Source organism: Apteryx rowi, unplaced genomic scaffold (assembly GCF_003343035.1).
Source record: "Apteryx rowi isolate R43461 unplaced genomic scaffold, aptRow1 scaffold_1176, whole genome shotgun sequence".
Classification (NCBI taxonomy): domain Eukaryota; kingdom Metazoa; phylum Chordata; class Aves; order Apterygiformes; family Apterygidae; genus Apteryx; species Apteryx rowi.
Window position 1 is genome coordinate 6016 of NW_020447393.1, and position 19723 is coordinate 25738.

At 40.3% G+C, this 19723-nt stretch overlaps 1 long non-coding RNA gene across 1 annotated transcript; it reads left to right on the plus strand.

Annotated features, from left to right (window-relative positions):
• The first annotated feature begins 3214 nt into the window (after positions 1-3214).
• On the plus strand, positions 3215-9551 carry LOC112974162. Its single transcript, XR_003256176.1, has 3 exons — positions 3215-3267; positions 8701-8808; positions 9323-9551. It is a non-coding gene; the product is annotated as an uncharacterized LOC112974162 (long non-coding RNA).
• Positions 9552-19723: the final 10172 nt, after the last annotated feature.

Consider the following 19723-nt stretch of genomic DNA (forward strand, 5'->3'; position numbering starts at 1 on the left):
GATACCCTTTGCAGTCCCACTCCAAGTGGGCCTCAATGCTTTCTTTCTTTCCTAATGCTAACCCTAATGTCAGGTAGGGCCCAAACTTGAGCCCACCATACCTATTGGTTGCCCAAAGGACGAAGTCTTGGCACAGCCCCGTATTTCCTTTGGCATACTTTTTGAAGTCCTGCTCCATGGTTGGCTCCATGCTTTCTGTCTCTCCGAACCCTGACCCTAACCTTAATCCTAAACCCTACTCATATCCCGAATCTAACCCTAACCATAAGATTAACCCTAACACTGAGCCCAACTCTTAACCATAACCATAACCCTTCCCCCAGTCCTAACAGAGCTCTTGCCTCTGAGTTCTGGTCTGTGGGGACCAGTCAGAGCAGGGTGGCGCTCCTAACTAAGAAGGTGTGATTAGGCCTGGTGTACATGTTGGGCGGGGAGGAAGCCCGACATGGCTCATCTTGAAGGCTTGCCCTAGGCATGCGGAGGCAAGCTTGGCGTGCCCAGAGCTCTTGCCTCTGAGCCCTTTTTGGTGGGGGAGCACTTTCAGCATGGTGGCACTCCTAGTGGTAAGCTGTGAGTAGGCCTGGTGTAAGTTTTGGGTGGGCAGGAAGGTGAGCGGGTCCTGTCTTTGGTGCTGCTGTAGACATGCAGAGGCCAGTTTGGCATGCCCAAAGCTCTTGCCTGTAAGCCCTGGCTGATGTGGGAGACATCTGAGCAGGGTGGCACTACTAGGAGTAAGCTGTCAGGAGGCCTGCTGTAAGTTTTGGGCAGGTAGGAAGACAAGTGGGGCCCATGTTGTGCCTAGGCATAGAAAGGAAAGATTGGGGTGCCCAGAGCTCTTCCTGTGAGCCATGATTGGTGCGGGAGGCATCTGACCATGATTTCACTGCTAGTAGTAAGTGGTGAGTAGTCCTGGTGTAAGTTTCGGGAGGGGAGGAAGGCAAGGCAGGCCCGTGTTGTGGGGCTGCCCTAGGCATGCGGAGGCAAGCTTGGCATGCCCAGAGCTCTTTGAGCCCTGGTGGGTCGGGGAGGTTCAGCACTTCATATATCGTCTGGCTGGGAGTATTCATGTGAATTGTCAGTTCCTTAGGGAAATATTTTACCAGGCAAGTAGCTAAACTCTCCTCTTCCAAACTTGTAGTGAAGACAGAAGGCTGGGAAAGGTGTTAAGCTCCTGAAAGATTATTTCATAAATCACATAAATAGACAGTTAACTAACTCTGGTATTGAACACTTTTAAACTTTTAAATCTGACATTGTTGTTTTGTTTTGTACCACTGTGAATTTTGGAACCTCCTTTTTTTGGAACCACCTGCATCTTTGTGTACCCTGCTTCTTTTTTTTTTTTAATATACTCCATACACTGGGTATGGGAACAAGACATTATAAGCCTGGGTAGATGTGAGCTGTTTCCTCAGGGTAAGAAAGCTGTTGAAAGCTCATTTTTCAAGGACTGATCTCTTCATACCCTTCTCTATAGTGAAAATATACATGTACTTACCCCAGTGGAAATACTAAGTGGTTAATCTTTCAGCTAAACTTTACTTTGCCTACATCTTGTAGCTGTGTTTCTAACCTTGCATTGTGAGGTATCTGCAATTGGGACTTCATTTTTTCCTTTACAACATCTTGGAAAATTCAGAAAACATTTGACCCCCACATCTCTGAATCCTGGATAAACAATGGCCAAATGAAGTGGCAGATTATTCTTTTCCAGGCTAAGAAGAGGGATGTATTCACACGAACTTTATCTTCTTCCATTTGTTATTTTCCACACAATTCTCTAGGCCCAGGTGGTAATAAAGATGCAGAACTTGGCCATCATGCAGCATTTGACAAATATATTTTGCACCTTCCACTGCAAAACCCTTATTCTCTAATAGTTCTTCCAAAGGGGAACACTATCTTTAGCTAATAAAAGCCATCTTTCCCCTTTCATTCTAAATGATCTCCTGCCTTGGCCCTTCCAGAAAAATAAAAAAAAGCCAAGATCAAGCACTTTCCTCACCCTATTGAGGGGGAAAAAAAAAAAGGCATGAAAGTAATTGAGAAACCCCAGAGGTCTAGAAGAATTTTTCTCAATGCTTTAGAATAACACTCAAATGCTGAAAAACTTTTCACTTGGTATTGAGCTCACTCCATGAGACTTTCAGGGCCATCTCATAATCTTCCCTTTTTTGACCAACTGTAGGCCCTTATTTGAAGCCATAACCTTCACTTCATATTTGGGCTGGAAACCCCTCAGCCTGTGCTGGGCTTCTGGAGGCTTCTGGAGAAACTGCAGTGATATAAATACAGTAGAAATACCACAGGACAAAAAAACCCTCAAGATGAAGAAAGGACAATATAGCTTGGGTAAGAAAGGCAGGGACTTGAAATGTTGGAAGCACTCTCTACCTATTTCCATCTAGCCTGGAAGTACATTTTTCTCACATGTTTCCAAGAGATGGAAGAAACAGAGCACTTTCATTACTTGTTCTGGGTCAAGCTATTTGAAATGGTTAAACTACCATATTTTTGTTTTTTTCTTCTCCCAGATTTGGTAAAAAAGGCGACTCTGGACAGCTTTCATGGCAGTGCATATGTGGGTCTTTGGAACAAACATCTGGCATTTCATTTCCTAGTTTTTCATGATTTTAAAGTGCAGTGAGAAAAGTGAGTGTAGTTTGACAAAGCAGAAATGGCATGGAGACAGATAAGCTTCTATTTGGAATGGGGAGCACTGTTACATTTGAACCAAGTACCTCTATTTCTAATATGATAAATTGCATCGGTAGCTTGGGGTGGGTGTGGAGGGTGAGGGGGAAAGGACAAAGCAATTGTGTAACTAGCTTTCAGAATAAGAATTTTCTGCTGGCTAGGATCTCTGGTGTAGGAATTCTCCAAATAGGGCTTCAGGTTGAATGCTCAGCTCACATCTGCTTAGCAAAACTTCACAGGAAGAACTGGCCTAGATTCCTAGCTGTGTATACCAGCATTACTGCACAGATCCCCACAGCCCTGCCTAGTGAGCACTGCTAAAGATTAATGCAGTGTAATTTGGACCTGGCCGAGATTTTTCTTTTTTTTTTTTTTTTTTAATCCAGCTTTAGTGTGAGGTGTCCTGTATTCATCAGTGCTTCAGTGAATTTGCCCTGCTGCCCTGTGAACAGGGTGGCACAACTCTGAGCTCTGCCAACAAGGGAGAGAAGTTATGAGAGAGAGCTCTTTTTGCTCTGTCATATGAAAAGTTAATTATGGACGCTGCCACCACACTCTTCTTGTTATCAGGTAAGTAATTTCTTTTGCATGAAGGAAGGGGAAAAAAATGACCTTTGGGCTGAAATTTTCACAGCTGCCTAACATCCAAGTTCTCTCAAAGTGCATAGGAATTATCTATTGAACTTGCCTTGCTTTTGAGAAATGCAGATTTTGTGGTGTTGGGAATGATAACAAAGCCGATGGCTTACTTTCCTTTATTGGAATTTTGATCATGCAGTATTAGGACCATTTTGCATAGAAAGGAAAAATGGTGCTTTAAAAGGTTTGAGGAAAAAAAAGATCAGTCTGCAAGCATTGTCTTCTCTGTCATGCTGAAGAGCATTGTGTACCTGCCTCTCTGTCCTTCTGCCTTCCCTATCTAGCTAGCTTCTTTGATGACCTGGCCTAAACTTACATGAAATGGAAACTAAGTGCATTTTCCAGTTCCTATGATTCTTTTAGATGATGATGGGGGTGGTGAGGGGAACAAGATTAGTGCGAATGTAATTATCAGAGCTACACAGAATTTAGGGTAGCATGTTTGACAGTTATAGGCAGTGGTCCTCCAACATCTAAGTCAGTTTGTATTGCAACACTCCACATTTTGAAGCCCTAAACTGCAGACTTCCAGAAAGGTAACAGCCTGATCTCTTTTTTTGTTGCTTCTCTTAGATTTCTTTGGAAGATGTTTAAGTGCCTTTAAAGTGGGTGTGAGCAGTCATAGTTATTTCTTAAGCTTTTGAGAATCTCCAAGCATAAATACCGTAGAAAATGTTCATTAATAGTCAGTATGACGTATCTGAGAACTATTCGCCTCTTGAGGATCTAGTTAAGGAACATTTTTCTCTATTATATGTAAACTTTTCATTGAGAAAATTAAGCTGCCTAACAGAATGACATGAATATACAGCCAATTACAAGAATAAAAGGAAAAAGAAGGACAAATATGTGATAACACAATATGGTTTAATATTTGTATTAAAAAAATGCCACCCAGAACCAACAATGGTGGGGATTCATACCTGGATATTCAGGTTGAATCTGACAGGGACCAATAAAGAAATAGTATTCTTTTGATAAAGGCACTTGTATGGTGCAAGTTCATTTTGCTGAGGACCTCTCTGTGTGACTTAAGCAGGACAAGAAATTTGCTGTTATATCATTTATTTGGAAATATCAGAGATCAGAAGCATGAAAAGCCTTTAAAGCTCTTTTCAAATAAGGGGTGCATGTGGTTAAGGGCCTCTGGCAAAGCCAAACTGTAGCACCTGGAAACGGACAGTACATGGGAGAAGTAGCAAAATAGACTTTTTTCTCTAGTAATTTTTACTGTGTGATCCTGTTGCTCTTGATTTTGTAAAAGGATCTCAGTTGATCATGAGACCTGCAAGTATTTTTGTCTGTTAATCTTTTTCTGTATTGTTTTTCCTGAAATCTGTGCATCCCCTCTCCCCCTGCCACAAAGTCACAGACTAGACTTCAGGCATCAATGCATAACCTTTTGCACCTAGATAAGGATCTTAAATGTAAATAAATAAATAAATAAATATATCACAGCTCCCTTCTCAAGAGCTAGCATAAAATTTGGACTCCATGGGGCTACTCCTGGCTGTTAGTTTGCCCAGTTTCCTGGGTCTCAAATCTACCCATTTATTTGGTATCTTAATAAGATTCCAGTGTCAAATATTATTAAGTACTCTTTCAAAGACTTGCTTAGACATTTTGAAAGGAACTAAATTTCCTGATTATCATTTAAATCCCTTAAAATATCTATTCTGTGAAGGATAAAAATGACAGCAGTTAAGCAATAATAATAAGCAATATTATCCAGAAGTGTTAATAGAAGTTTTAAAATGAGAAGTCTCTGCTTACTGTCACTGAAATAGCCAGAGTTTGGAATAGACTGATACAGCACTAAAAAATCAGTTAAGATTCAATTTCTATATAGTATCCAGCTGATGTAAGTCTTTTTTGTCAGCTATGGAGTTATACCAGTTTGTGATAGTTGATCCATCCCATGATGTTATGGCAGTCCCTCAGTTTCTCAGTTGTTTCAGAGATCCAAGTAATGGGAGGAAAAAAACATAGGTTCCCAGTTCCCTGAGCAGGACACTTAAAGCTGTCCTGTGAAGAACTGAGCATTGCAGCTGGGGGTTCTCTACAGCAGCGAGTAACAGGGTTCCCATGCAGAACTCAAAACCTCCATACCTGTCTTGTGCAACAGGATCCTCTCGAATCAGAAATGTAAATCCTTCAATCCCTTTTTAAATCTGGGATAAGTCCAGCCCTTTCTGGCAAGGAGACAGATTAGATAAATCCTCCAGAATTTTTGTTATAATTCATGTCACTCACCTTATTCTAACACTGACTGCAGTGGGACCCTAGTTTCTCCACTTGTCACCTGAGGATAAAGGTATTTTATTTGCAAAACTTATGCAGACAGTTGGATGCTGAACTATTCTAAGAGACAAGATGTTTGTCAAAAGGGCAGCCCCTCCAAGTTTAAGCAGTCTTTTCCTGTTACCTGTCCTTGTATCTCTTGTAAGAACCCCCACAAAAGGATGCTGTTGTATAGCTGAAATTCAGCCATTAGAAGTTGACAGGTATTTTGGAATTCATGTCTTCTAGTAGGAACTGGGAATTAAAATCCTAAATTTAGAAGATGAGAAATGTGTCTGAAAATTTCAGAGCAATGCTTGCGAAAAGTGCCCAAGACATTTAAAAAATGGAATCTCCATGAAAATTTGCCTCTTTCATCCTTTAGATTCCTTCCAAAACTTCAGCTCTGAGGCAGGTTTTTCAAACACATATGTTTGCTATCAGTTTAATCCTCATGAACCATCACTGAAGTTAACATGACTGGCATATTAACATGAAAATAAAAGTTGGAACTTTAGCCCCTGGATTTTAAAGCTTGTGAATTTTTTCCTCTTAAAATCAATTTATTCTACAAATTCTGCATTACAGTTTGGACTCTCTCTAAGACTCTCTCTCACACTAGAAGTGCTTGGACAACAAAGATCCTACTTTTGGAACATGCTTGAGACTTTTTTTTCTGAACCAAGTACCATTTCTATTATTTTTCTCAATACTTGCAGATGGTGTTGAAATGTTTTACACTGTGGGAAACATATAGTGGGTGTGGGTGGGATAACTGTTTTAAGCATATCAGGAAATTCTGGAGAAGTGGAGATAAAAATTCCAGAGACTTCATTTTGTCCTTTCTTTCCTACTTTACACATTAATGACAGGAATAAGATTCAGTCTAAAACTAGGCATACCCTGAAGTGTTTAAGCTGCTCCCAGGGCTGACGGATTTGACCTAAGACATGCAGGAGACAGTTGGCTTTCTGAAGTGGCAGCTAGAGGCCAGTCAGGATACACAGGACTTCTGAACTGGCATTAAAACTCTCTGATTGGGTTTTGAGATACCAAGTGTTCCAGTTTCGGGAGACTGAGAAGTATGCCACAAGATGGGCTCATTAATTAAATAGCTTTCCAGAGTGCCATAATACTATTTACTTCTTCCTGAAGATAATGTTAATATGCCTGGGTCAGGTCCCACATAAAAAGATTCAGGAGACTTTCAAAGAAGGGGAAAAAGACCCCTTTTTGAAGCTGAGCTTTTGTTAATAAAAGAATTCAACCTTGTTCTCTACTTCAGCAAAACTGTTTATTTCTACAAGTAATCTCACTCATTGGGATAGTGTTGTACAATGATAAAGCAGCAAACTGGCCTTTCTTCCTTTCCTACTGTTCTTGCTCTCATCAGAAAAAGATTGAGTTAAAAAAAATTATTTTTACAAGTTATACGTAAGAATTATGCAAAGATGCCCTTGAACGAACTGTTATGTTTAGGAACTAAACGGTTGGAAATTCAGAATTAATATAACCACTGGAGTTGTATCCTCAAAAGTTCCTCATCTGAAAGTCCCTCACTTACAAAAGAAATAATCCCCACATATGGGTATGATGTTTGCAGAAAAAAAAAAAATAGGAGCCAAAGGCTTTAAAGTCTACTATGGAGCAAGAAAGAAAGACAAAATTCCCCAGGGAACAGTCATGACTGGACTGTATCTGAACTATATGTGACAGCTCTCAGGAAAGCAAGCAACAGATTGAAGCTATTCCCAAATGCTTCTTCTTTTACAGATAGTCAAGAAGATTCTGCCGCAGAAGTCATTGAGATTAAATCAAGAAAAGCCAAACAGAATAGCAACAAAGTGAATGTGACATTTTTGGCAAGGAATTTCTATCTCATCAGCCTTGATGTGTCTGATGGTGAGGTAGTATATGAAATGAAGGCTTCTGTTGTAACACTCAGAGGATATACAGTGCTATTAAAATCGTTGAGGTGGACCCAGGTACAGAGGTGATCTGCAAGGCAGGATACAAGAGAAATGCTATTGTAGCCAACAAAACACCACTAAGTACAGTGTTGTGGTCCAAACACAACCTATTTCTATGAGAAGCATCTTGCAGTTTTTCTCCTTGCTTCTGCTAGGAAGCCCCCCCTTGGTCACCCAGAAGGAATGAGGAGACACACTCAAAAATATATTTAAATGATGAAGTAGGTAAAGTCAAGGGATATTTAAAGCAATTAGTGTAGATGGTGTAAACTCCTCACTGTTTAAGTATTCTTTTTTTTATCATTATTGTCTAAAAAAGGACACCTTTGTGAACTTACCCTTACATAAGACAGGGAATCAGGAAGCATAAGTATGCATTGCTGGTGGAAGACAGCCTGAAATAACTTTTATGAAAGCAAAAAGAAATAAAAGGAAAAGTGGTGATTTTTGCCCAAAACATCTATTCATTTCTATTGGAGGACTTTTTTCCATGGTACAAGTCATTCAAAAAGGCTGGGAAAAAAAAATGTCTCAGGAATTTCTTTGTTCACTACAATTGCATATGGAAAGCCTTTCTTTTCTCCTCAAATTAATCTCAAAATTAATGAGCTACCATCTGATTCTCAGACACTGCTGACACTACTCAGACACTACTTCTTTTTTTAATTAGGATATAATTTATAGTATCTTTATCACACTACAGAAGAGAAGGTTGAGAACTAGTAACAACAAATGCTTGCAACATTACGGATTCCTCTTCAAAAGGTTAGTTATCTTAAAGAGACAGTGAAGTTATGTTATTGAGCTGGGGATTCAATAAAAATGCATGAAAATGTGTTTTATCGAGGTAGCGCCAGGAAGTGTCAAATTGCAGATATTTATGGAACACTGACTGTGACACTAAACAAGCAACAGGAAGTAAAATCCTCTTTCAGAAGACATCTTCTCTGCACTAGACTCATTTTGCTATCCTCTTTTCCTTTATTGCTGCTTCCCTTCCTCCAGCTACAACTTCTAGCTTTTCTCTCTCTCTCTCTTTTTTTCTTTTTTTTTTTTTCCCCCTGCTGATATGAGGACCACAATCTCTCCCATCTTTTCTTTTTTGCTAAAGCAGATATTGAAAGGGAGAAAGTGAACATCCTGCCCAGTACTTTGAAAGCCCTGCTGGCAAAAAGCATAGCCTTTAATATGCTCGTGAATATCAGGTTATTTCTTTTCTGAGGTAAGAAACACATCACTCATTCCCTGGGAACATGGGAGGGAAGTACGCAAAGTGAGAACTTAGCTTTGGATACTTCTGTAAGCCCACCTGTAGTGACAGCAGCTCCGCTGCCTCTCTTTCCTCTGAACATGTAAATGTTACCATGGACTAACTCACTGAAGGCTATTCCCCAGGCTGCCTGTGCACCAATCGAGTCCAGAACACTTCAGATTTATCAGAAGTGGCTAAGAAATCTCCCTTTGGCTGTTTTAAATGGCAGAGAACAAAACTTGGAGAAAAATCAGGATAAATAAAAATGAAAATCACAACATAATCAAATCACAACATCCCAAGGCCCAAATATGGGAAAAGGGGGAAGGGGAGAGGAGAAGGCGAATATTTAAGCTGAGGTACCTGAAGGAGCACAAAGGATGATCGAACTCCTCCTGAATGAGAGGAGGCAATGCGACAGAGGCTCATAGACACAATCATAGACCATGCAGACAAGAATTTAAAAGAAACATTGTTCTTCCAGGTACTGGGGAAGTGAAGCAGCAGTGGGATGAAGAAAAGCAGGAGAGAACACATGCCAGCAACAATTTTAACTGCACAGGTCAACTTTGTCAGTGACAAACATCTAAAGCACCACAGAAACCCCAGGCCCTGTATATCAGTCAGGGCCTTCACTTCATCACATTGCTTCTCAGTCAATGCTGTCTGAGAGTTTTCTTAGACATTTGTGCTGTTGAACTGTTGTCCTGCTTAGTTATTTACTGTAATTTTAAGAACCATTTTTGTTATTTGTTATCCCCAGTGCACAACAGGATGTATTTTTTTCTCATCCCTCTGCTAAGCAGAAAGAGTTACATCTCCTGACTCCTCTATCCATCATTTAAATTTTTAATGCTTTAAAAATATCATTTCTACTCATATTACTTTATTCTCTACCAAAGTGATGCTTTACTGCTTAAGCACGACAGGAACATTTTATAGGTTTAATTTTTAACATGGTTTTAGTAGTTGTAATTTTCTAATGTAGATGAACAGATCTCAACTGGCCCCGAGGTGACTCAGTTCAGCCAGAGCTGTAGTAACATTCTCATTTGCATCGTTTTAGTAGAATAATGTATCCTTTTGGTTAAGTAAACACTACCTATGTTTTAGGTTTCTCTATTAGTTACCAAAATAAAGTTTCATTATGTCAAAAGGTTGTGTGGTTTGTGCTGTGCACTTTCTTCTGAAATTTGGGTGACAATTGTGAAAATCCATCCGTCCTATACAATGAACACTGAGATCTAGAAATCCAGCTACTACAGCTAGATTTTCCCCTTGGCTGAATTAGTATTCTTTGGCTTTGCACAAAGAAAAGAAGAGTTTCTTTGGCACATCTGAGAGACTTCAGGAGTGATGATTTCTGGCTCCACTCATTTGAATGCATTTTAATTATTCATATCTTTTGCAAATTACCCAAGCTCAAAACTGTGAACTACAGTGAAAAAACATATGAGTCTGAAGACAAACCAGTTAAGAGATGGGTTGATATGAGCATGAGGAAGACCACAGATCTAAGAAGAGGAGAGAACATACTGTTTATTTTCCAGTCACTGATACTGGGAAGGGAACAAGAGGAAATACTGCGGGGTGGTTTGAAAGGGTGATAATATAGCAACTTGGATAGTAGTCAAAAACATCTGAACACACACATTTCCCAGCTCAATTTTCTCTCATGGTTGCATGCTGCCCCCCAACTTGAAGCAGGATACTGTGGTTAAGAGTTATGATTAAGTTACAATATGAAAAGCAATTTCCCCCCTCACTTTTGAAAGAACATGTTAAGCACTTCCTGGGCAGAAGCATGCAAGCTTTTTCAGATACTGTCTGAGGTATGTCTGGCTCCAGAACAGCACTCTGCCAAAGGGTGCACAGCAAGGTCTCTTTAATTAGCCTCAGGCATTTTGATCCTTTAAACCCTAAACTGTCTTTAAACTATCCAGAAGGTAAGACATTTATATGGACAATTCAAAGACCTTAAAAATGCTTTTTTTTTAAATCATTCCTCAACCATGATGCAAATGGGGGTGGGATAGGGTAGCTCACTTTTTGTTTTATCCTGATTTCTTGATAAACTCCCATAAACTTTTTTACATTACATTCTATGCATGTCATTTACTGTTCTCATTCACACAATGCAAACTGGGACTCCGACCTATGGGTCTCAGTGCAACACAAGGGAAAAGTGTTCTCTGAGTAGTCCTTGGTTAGCATAGAGGGCACTGGCAGGATAAAAATCCTACATCTTGCCATGAGCAAAGAGAAGGATCTACAAATGCACTGTTACCAAAGGGCACAACATTGGCTGTTACAGCAATACATAGACAAGATAAAGTAATGTAAGGCTGCATATTCAAAACAGCCTTTTCACATTGGATGTTTGAAGTAAAATTGGTAGAGTACACCAAAGATCTTTTGCAAGAGAAGCTTTCAACATTTTTTTTTCCTACAGTAGCTAATCTATTTCAGAGTCAGGAATTGAAAAAGACTTCCAAAGCTTGAGTATATATATTCTTGCACAGTGTGCAAATGTGAACCAAGTTAAGACTTGTGTCATAAAAAAGGGAACTGATGGGTTTAGACACCTAAAGAGATGCAAACAGGAATTTGGCCAGATTTTCAAAGTTCTTTCACCTGAAAGAACTCTGACTTCTTAAAATAAGCATTATACTACTAGTAAGCAGCTTTCACTGCAACAACAGGCAATAAAAGAATTATTTTCTGTTTCTGAACTTCTTGAACAAAGTGTTGACTTCCAAAGACTTTAATTTGGACAAGCAAGTGGGAGAAAGTGGAGAGTATTAATTTCTTTTCTCAAGCATCATGGTACTCCTAATTAACACATCGTTGTCTTCTTTGTGAGAACCTGCACAAATAAGTCAGATGTGTCTGCTAGCTGTTGAAATTCTACAATGAAAATACCTTCAAAAGGGTAAGTAACAGGCTATCTGCTTTATAGTTGCAAATGTCCATGCCAGGTAAAGTCTGAAGTTGTTCTTAACAGGAGAGAGATACCTTTGCTTCAAGAAACTTTCATAAAAATACATGATCCAATAAGGAAACAAAGTTCTTTGGAAACTTGCAAACTCCTTCACGTACCTATGGTTTCTATAAGCAGCTGCTTTTTCTCCTGCATCCAGTTCTAACACGTGTGGAGCCAGATCCAGTCTAAGCTACAATGAATTTCTGTAAAGTTTTTAATCAGGGAGGGTATGGGTTTCTCACCATGAAATATAAACTGTAATAAAAAGAGCCAGGCAAAAACTCCAGGATAGAAGCACAAAACTGCAAAAGGAGATAACTCAAGCTTGGTAGAGAAATGAAATGCATTACAGCACTTTTTTTTTTTCTTTTTGGCTATCCTAACAACTGAAATAATTCTGCAAAACTTGTATGTCTTTCCTCATTTCAAGAGCTTCATTGATCTTCAAGAGAATTTTTTTTTCTTTCCATTTGTCCTTTTCATTTAGCATTTTTCAATTCCTAGCTTACAATAATCATTAATTAATTAGTAATTAGCAGTTAGCCATCTGCATCCCACTCATACAGCCTTACTTTGAAGTCTTATGTCTACCATTCCCCCTGACTTTGTTTTGTGGAGACTAAGGTTCTGAGATTGAATTTCGCAATAACATTTCAGAGGGACAATTCCTCAGGTGATATGCTGAGAGCAGAAATGACTGCTGAGAAAACAAGCAACTAGACAAACGCCTGAGAACCTGAATTTGAGAAGCGTTTGAAAAATTGGGGTTGGTTTTCAGTAATAAATAAGGCTGCAATAAGCAAAGAAATTGTGCATCTGAGCTGATATAAGCAGGCAAAGAATATTTCCCCAAGAGCATTTGGATGATCATTTATCAGGAATGTCTGCTCTAAACCCAACTATGTGTTTTTCTTTTCAGAGGTATTTGCATAGCCATTTCCACTGTGGAAGTAGAAAATATCTTCAAAGGGAACTAAAGTTTCTCTAGCAGCAAGTGACAGATTCTTCATGCTCAGAAAAGGGCAGTTTATGGTTCTATTTGCAAACTGAAGTCAGCTAAGATGTGAAGCCAGGACAAATGTGAATAAAATGAGCATGTGACTGTGTAGGAATTCATTCCCTAGCCTTGTAATGACAGTACTTTACCTTAGGCAGGTAGGCATATTTGGCCTAAGTATACCTACCTATATATCTGGGCATATAGAAAGAGCTTTGAATAAAAATTTTCTAATTAATTCTTAATTTAAAATTCAGAGAAAAAACAGACTGATTATTTGTCCCTTATCTGTCTTTTGTTAGATGAGACACCAAAAAGTAATTTCTCACTGCTCTCTTATAGAAATGTGCTTCTCTGGAAGGAGACAGTGCTGCTGTCTAACTGTTGTTGAACTGGTAGGAGGAATGTATTAGCATGCTAGCAAGAGAGAAACTTGAGAAGACAGCAATACAATTCTGAAATGCTCAATGAGAGATTGCCTGCCAGCACAAGGAGAGGGTGAAAAACCATCTGACAAGTTGATTTTGAATGCTGGCAGTGGGGTTTCCTGGGAGTTAATTATAAAGAAATGGGACTAGACCTTTCAATGACAATGACAGGATAAAGAGGCCTGAGAATCTCACAGCTAGAAACTGTTCAAAGAGATGGACAAGTCCATTCCTCTGCCCTTGGTTTGCTGAGTCATTTCAGCCTGATGCTGGCATGACTAGTCACCTGGTCATATGCAGGCCACATAGGGACTTCAAAGTGAATTTAGCTCTCTTATGTTTTCTTATGTGGTTGTTGGTCCATGCAGGAAAGACTGGAACATTCTTCAATTACATTCTTTGGGACTCTTCTTGTCTAGCTTCCAGGGGCTATCTTTCAAGTGCAACTGAGTCCCAGGTGCAATTGAGTGAGCTACCTGAGATGCCTAAAATGAGACAAATTGCTCCCTAGAGGTACCCATTTCCCTCCATTGGTGATAAAGAGAACACGATAACTAGCTTAGATAAACACATCTAAAATGTGGTGGGTAAATCCCCACCTGCTGAACTTCAGAACTGTCAACTACACGTGCAAAATCACACAGTTAACAAGACCACACAACATCTGCATTTGGATGTGAGGATGACTGGCCTGGCATAGAGAAATATCCCCTTATCTGAGTCATGATAGTTTCAGGTTTGTGCTTATGGATTCAGTTGTCTGTGGGAAGAAGAGTTTGTGAAGAAGAGGACCATGTCCCAGTTCCAGGTATTTAAGGGAGTCAGTTTGTTTGGGGAGGTTCAGTCCCATTCAGTCAGTGTAGTCCACACAGTGATGAACAATCATACAAAATACATTTGTGTCTCTGTTTCAGTTCCAGGTGAAGCCTCTTCTTTCATGTCTTTTGAAAAACTGGATTTTATTTTCCTCTCCCTTCATGCTGTTTTAGTCCTGGATTAACAGTTTTTCATACATTAAAAATGACATTAACAGCACTGCATTTCCAGTAGATGAGGTTAAAAACTGTTACATTGCCCATATCTGGTGATAATGAATCCACATATGGGTTGTCATAGCCCTTCTAACTTGAAGGATTTGATCCTAGAATTACTTTTAATAAGAAATCTAGAGAATTAAGATTGGATTTTTGAAGAACTTGTGGGGACCAGATGTCCCAAAAGAGTAAAGTCTTAGTTACATTTGATTCTATACTCCCCAAAGATTTTCTGGCTGTCAAAGAATCTGTATTGCTGAAGTATATTTTCATGTCATATTAAAAAGATGTGATGCATTAATTTTTCAGAAGCTATTTTGCCTGAGCTGATAGTAGTGTAATAGCCTCTTGTTTATCTGGTTGTGCTAAAAGGGTTTTGTGTTTTTTGATTATGATACTCTAATTTTGTTATATCCTGGTTTTATAGGACCTGAATCCCTCCTCTCCCCACAATGGCAGCAGCCAGGTGAAGTGAGGGCTTAGAGAGTGAGAGATGGAGAGAAAGGGACATATCTGGCTGGTCCATGTCTGTAGGGAAATTCCCCATCCCTTGCTCTACTGACATGCTCTCCTGAGGCCACAGCCAAATCCCAAGGGTGGCTTTGTCTGCAGTCACTGCCCTTTCTCATTACCTCTGCCTTCCTGCCTATTCTGTATGTTGAACAGGTTCATCACCAAATCCTATTCCATTGTCAGTAGTTGTCATTATCCCAGCTGTCATTATGTTTCTTTTGTTTTGTTTTGTTTTGTTTAGAATAAATGAGTTACGAAGTACGTCAGGGGCTGTTCCATCTCCCATCTTTTTCTTCATTATCTTTGGCGTGATTTCTGTTGGACATGCCTATCCCAGACATTAGCTGGGAAATAGTTCTATCCTAGGCATTCAGGCAGTATGGCAGCATCTTATGTGGGTTTTCCACTCCTGAGAAATGAGTGAGCTGCCCCATGTACCCTCACTCCTACTCAGTAGTGAGGGGATGGCAGAGGGGATTCTTCTGGCCAATTCAAGCTGAGGTAAAATGGACCCATCTGCTTACAAACTGGACATCTGTGATATTCATGGAGAATCATCCCAACCTAGGACAGGTGCTGAAAATGAGTTTGGAAAAATCATGCCTCTGAAGACCACCGTAAAGTGTAAGGTTGTTCCTGTAAGGTGATTCTTATGCATGTCTCCACTGCAGCTCTGTTTCCATCTTGTTCTTTTTCAGCTCTGGTGTTCTCTGAAAACACCAACCATAGTAAGGCTATGGAAATTGATGCAGAAATGGATTGCGCTTACTGTAGTTTTGGAACTGATATTGGGAGTCCTGGAAGGGGGCAGATACAGGAGGTAATGTCTGCCATTATTGGAATATAGAACTTGAGTTCATTCCACCGACTCTAAGGAGATTCTTGAGTTAAATACTTTTCATGTACAACCTGCTTGTCTCTTTGTAGACTCAGGGGAGACAAAGTTCAGCGAGGAGGATCCAATGTCACTGTGTGTCTGGAGATGTCTAGTCACAAAGAAAAAAGGGAACCCAGAATGCAGTTATACGGGTAAAGTCAGGTGGAAATAATGGAACCAAAGGTTCAAACACCACAGCTGTTTCCCAGTCCAAAACTGTTCTGAAAAAACCTTTTCTCCACAGCTCTCTGTTTTTGTGTCTCTGGTGATTTATTTACGCAGGAGGTAGGCCATGTCTTGGGAATCAAGGAGGAGTTTAAACAGAAATATATCCTTCCTGCATCTCCATTCTATTTCCTGATTACAAAAGGAGTTTCACAGTTCTCTGCAGAGAATAAGGCTGAGAAATGATGAATTAGTCACCTATCTGATTCCTTCTTTCATTCCTCTCTCTCTTTCCCCCTCTTCCTCACCAGGACTGAGAAATAGCTTACACACCTGTGGATTTTACGAAGTGCAATAAAGATCCATGCAAAATGAAGCATAGCACAGTGGATGAGGTGGTGTACAGTGAAGTGGTGACCAGCACGGGGCAGAAAAAATAAATACATGATGAGAATTCTTCTTTTGAAAATACCCCACGTAGCTCTCATTTTCCAAACTAAATAAGACCGAAGACATCCCTGCTATCTTTCCCTTTGGTTCCTCCTTGCCATGGAATTTGCAACAACCCTGGGCTCTCACATAATGCCTGCTTGGATGGAGCTCCCTGGCTATGGTGGATGGGAGATAATTGTGAAAGAGAATTGACTGCACACAACCTGGCAGTTATAGAAGAATGCTTACCCTTCACAGAAGGAGCAGCTGTGTGTCTTAGACTAACCTACCCATTGTTCTTCCCAGCAGCTGGGAACAAACAGCATTGCTCTGTTGTAATTCTACAAAGTATGCCATCTTCTCCTGAAGCATTCCTGGAAAAACTGGCTTCTTTAAGCAAACCTTCTTTCCTTGTGAAATGTGTGTAATGGTACCATTAGAAAAGTGAGTCATGTTTAGCACACAAGCACTGGTCAGGTCAACAGCAACAACCAAAGATAATACCTCCAGGTTAGAGGTAGGAGGAGTTAAGAGAGAATTCATGTCCTTTACAAGCCAATGGTCCAAAAGAGATATAATGTGGCTGTAGCAGACTATGATTTTCTCTCTGTAAGAGGGATATTTGTACATACAGCATCCACAAAAATAGACTTATTTATTTATTTATTTTTAATAACTGCAGTAATCATCCTGGAGACTCCTAAGACTAACTTGTAAATTTCTAAAATATGACCTGGAAGTGCCCAGGAATGCTTTAATACCAACTGGTGTTTTGTTTGTTTCCTTATACAGAGGAAAAGGCTCTGGGGAGAATTAGATGAATCACGTTAATTAAGACTCCAACACATGTACACATATGATACTGGGTAGTTTTTTTCCTGCAATAATTGCACATGAGTGCACAGCATTAATGTGGGGTATGGAGTTATCTGAATAAATGATGATGCCAGAAAAGATGTGGAGTAAATTCCTTCCTAGCTGTCTCTATCTCTATAAAGGTGGCATGTCACATAAGAGGGTTCATTCCTTTCTTGTTTATCCCCCCCCGACTTTGCTGCTGGGATCTCACAAAAGAGTTGGGGACTATGTAATTCAAATAGACATTTTTCTTTGAATCAGTCAGCTCAGGCTCTTTTACAGCCAAACGAGGTCTCATTAGAGAAGTGCTGTTACCAAGGCATGTTGATCCAATCCCTCTCCTTTAGCAAAGAAGTGATGCTGAAGGCAGTCATAGCAGGAAAAGCTTGGCTTTTTAAGTGCCTTTGGTGCCTAAGCCACTCTTCTGGCATGTTAGTGAAAAAAAAAAGCCTTTTAACAGGGCTGGGAATTTGGATTCAGCTTGCAACCAGCAATGGAGAGGTTCCCTGCCCTGGATAATAGTTCTGTTCTTCCATCGTGGTTGTTATAGATGAAATAAGAGAAGATTTCTTCCTGTGTTTGACACTTGTCAGCTCCTCTGACATTCAGTGCTACCTATGGCCCCTTTTCTCTCCCTTGTTTCCTCCAATCTCATTTAACTACTTTAGAAGCCTAATTTGAAAGGAGTGACTAGAGATGTGGAGCAGAGGGACAATTGAAAGAAGAGAGGTTTTCAGTACAGATAGGGTAAATCCCACAGAAAGGTTTTTCCACGGATAGCGGATTAAGCCATGGTTTTAAGGCATCCTCCCAGGTCTTCTTGAAAGGAGTCTATGTAGGAGTTAATGCTGTACGTCAGTCAGATACTGGGTGGCTAGTGCTAGCTCTCCAAAGGAGAACACAGCTCTATTTCCAAAAGCGTAGGACCAACACACCAAAAAAAAGGTTTTAGCCTTGGGGTTACAGACATAGCTTTTGCAGTCATTAATTTCTCTTTTTGCTGCTAATAAACAACAGTCTCTCTCTCTCCCTCTCTGATCCCAGACCAAGGGCAGGATATTCTTGCCAAAACCTACACATCCAGTGGCACTTTGTGTGTCCACAGATATTCCTGTGGGTTTCCAGAGACCATTCCAGCATGAAAACTGATCACCTGTATCCCCTGCTTTTTATTTACCATCCCCACTAACTGCTCCTGGTGCGGAGACTGATCCATGATCCCCTGACATACAAAGTGATCTTCAACTCCTGGCTCCCATGGAGATGCTTGCCCACGCATCTGGTGTTCAGTGAAGGCAGTGTTCTGGCTTCTTTTGTCCAAACATGGGTATCTAGTGATATTTGGTGTTCCCTAGGCTTTGTCTGATGCTTGGTGTGGGTTTCCTAGAAGTCCAACATCACGGTCATGCCTCATACTCCTTTCCTGGATATCCACAAGTATCTCAAATCCCACCATTGATTTATATGTGGGCCCTGCAGCCCATCTGAAACATTTGCTTGCAATTGGAACTCAGTTTGGGATTTCCATCTCCTGCAGAGTATGATAGGATAGATAATCCCCAAGCCCCAAGCCCCATATGAGCACTCCTTCCTCATGGGCTAGGAGTACTATGAATCATAATCATAGGTGACTGTGTGTTGCTCTTCACCTCCCCTGATGGGGTATTTCCCTCTGTCTCAACCCTTTTCTCTTGCTCTAGATCCACCACATGCTCCTATGCTTCTCCTAGGAGAGTATGTCACCTAAGGTGCTTAGCTCCTGGGCTGGGAAGGGCACCAAGATAATGAGTTTTTAACAATCATTGTAACAGAGCTTTAGAATAATTCCCAGTGGTGATGGCAGAGGAAAGGTAAAGAGCACAACTCAGATGGAGTTTGAAATATCATACAGATGTGTGTATACACCTATGGAAGCTGACTGAGAGCTCATATCTGAGAACAGCAACATTATCTATGTCTCTGTGGCAAGTTGCTGTTTGCTCTGCTGTTCAGTGGGTAGAAATGCCAGAACAGTGTTTTTGTTTTTTGTTTTTTTTTTTGAGAAGTTTGGAGCTCTATGTTTTGTTTTGTCACCACTCCCCCCCCCCGGCCTTCCCCCCCAAGTTAATCTTTACTTTTGTTTGCTTCTGGATGATGTTATTAAATTAAGAGTGCTCACATATGATGATATTCATTGTAGAAACCTACCTACTGCTTATACTGGCTAGTCACATTAATGCCTCTCCATTTCAAACTCCTCTAAGCCCAATGGCTCATGAAGTGTTGAGAATCCTGGAGCTGTGGATTTACTTTGTTAAAATGCGTTGATTCGTCTTCTCACTTCTCTGTTTTCGGTTTTCCAGCTCCACTGGAGAAATAAATCCTCTCTTGAGCCAACCCATAACACATTCCCGAAGAAAAAAAAAGATGAAACTGACCTGCTCATTTAGTGATGAACAAAGGTAACAGAAATTAAGCAGGAGCTGAAGTGACTCCTGGGGAATGGGAAATATGGAGGGAGGGAAATAATCTCCTCTTTCTGAACCTTGAACTTTGAGCTTTTTGCAGTCCACCTTTCCTTTGTATCTTCTCTTCCACATGCTAAATGAGGATCAAATC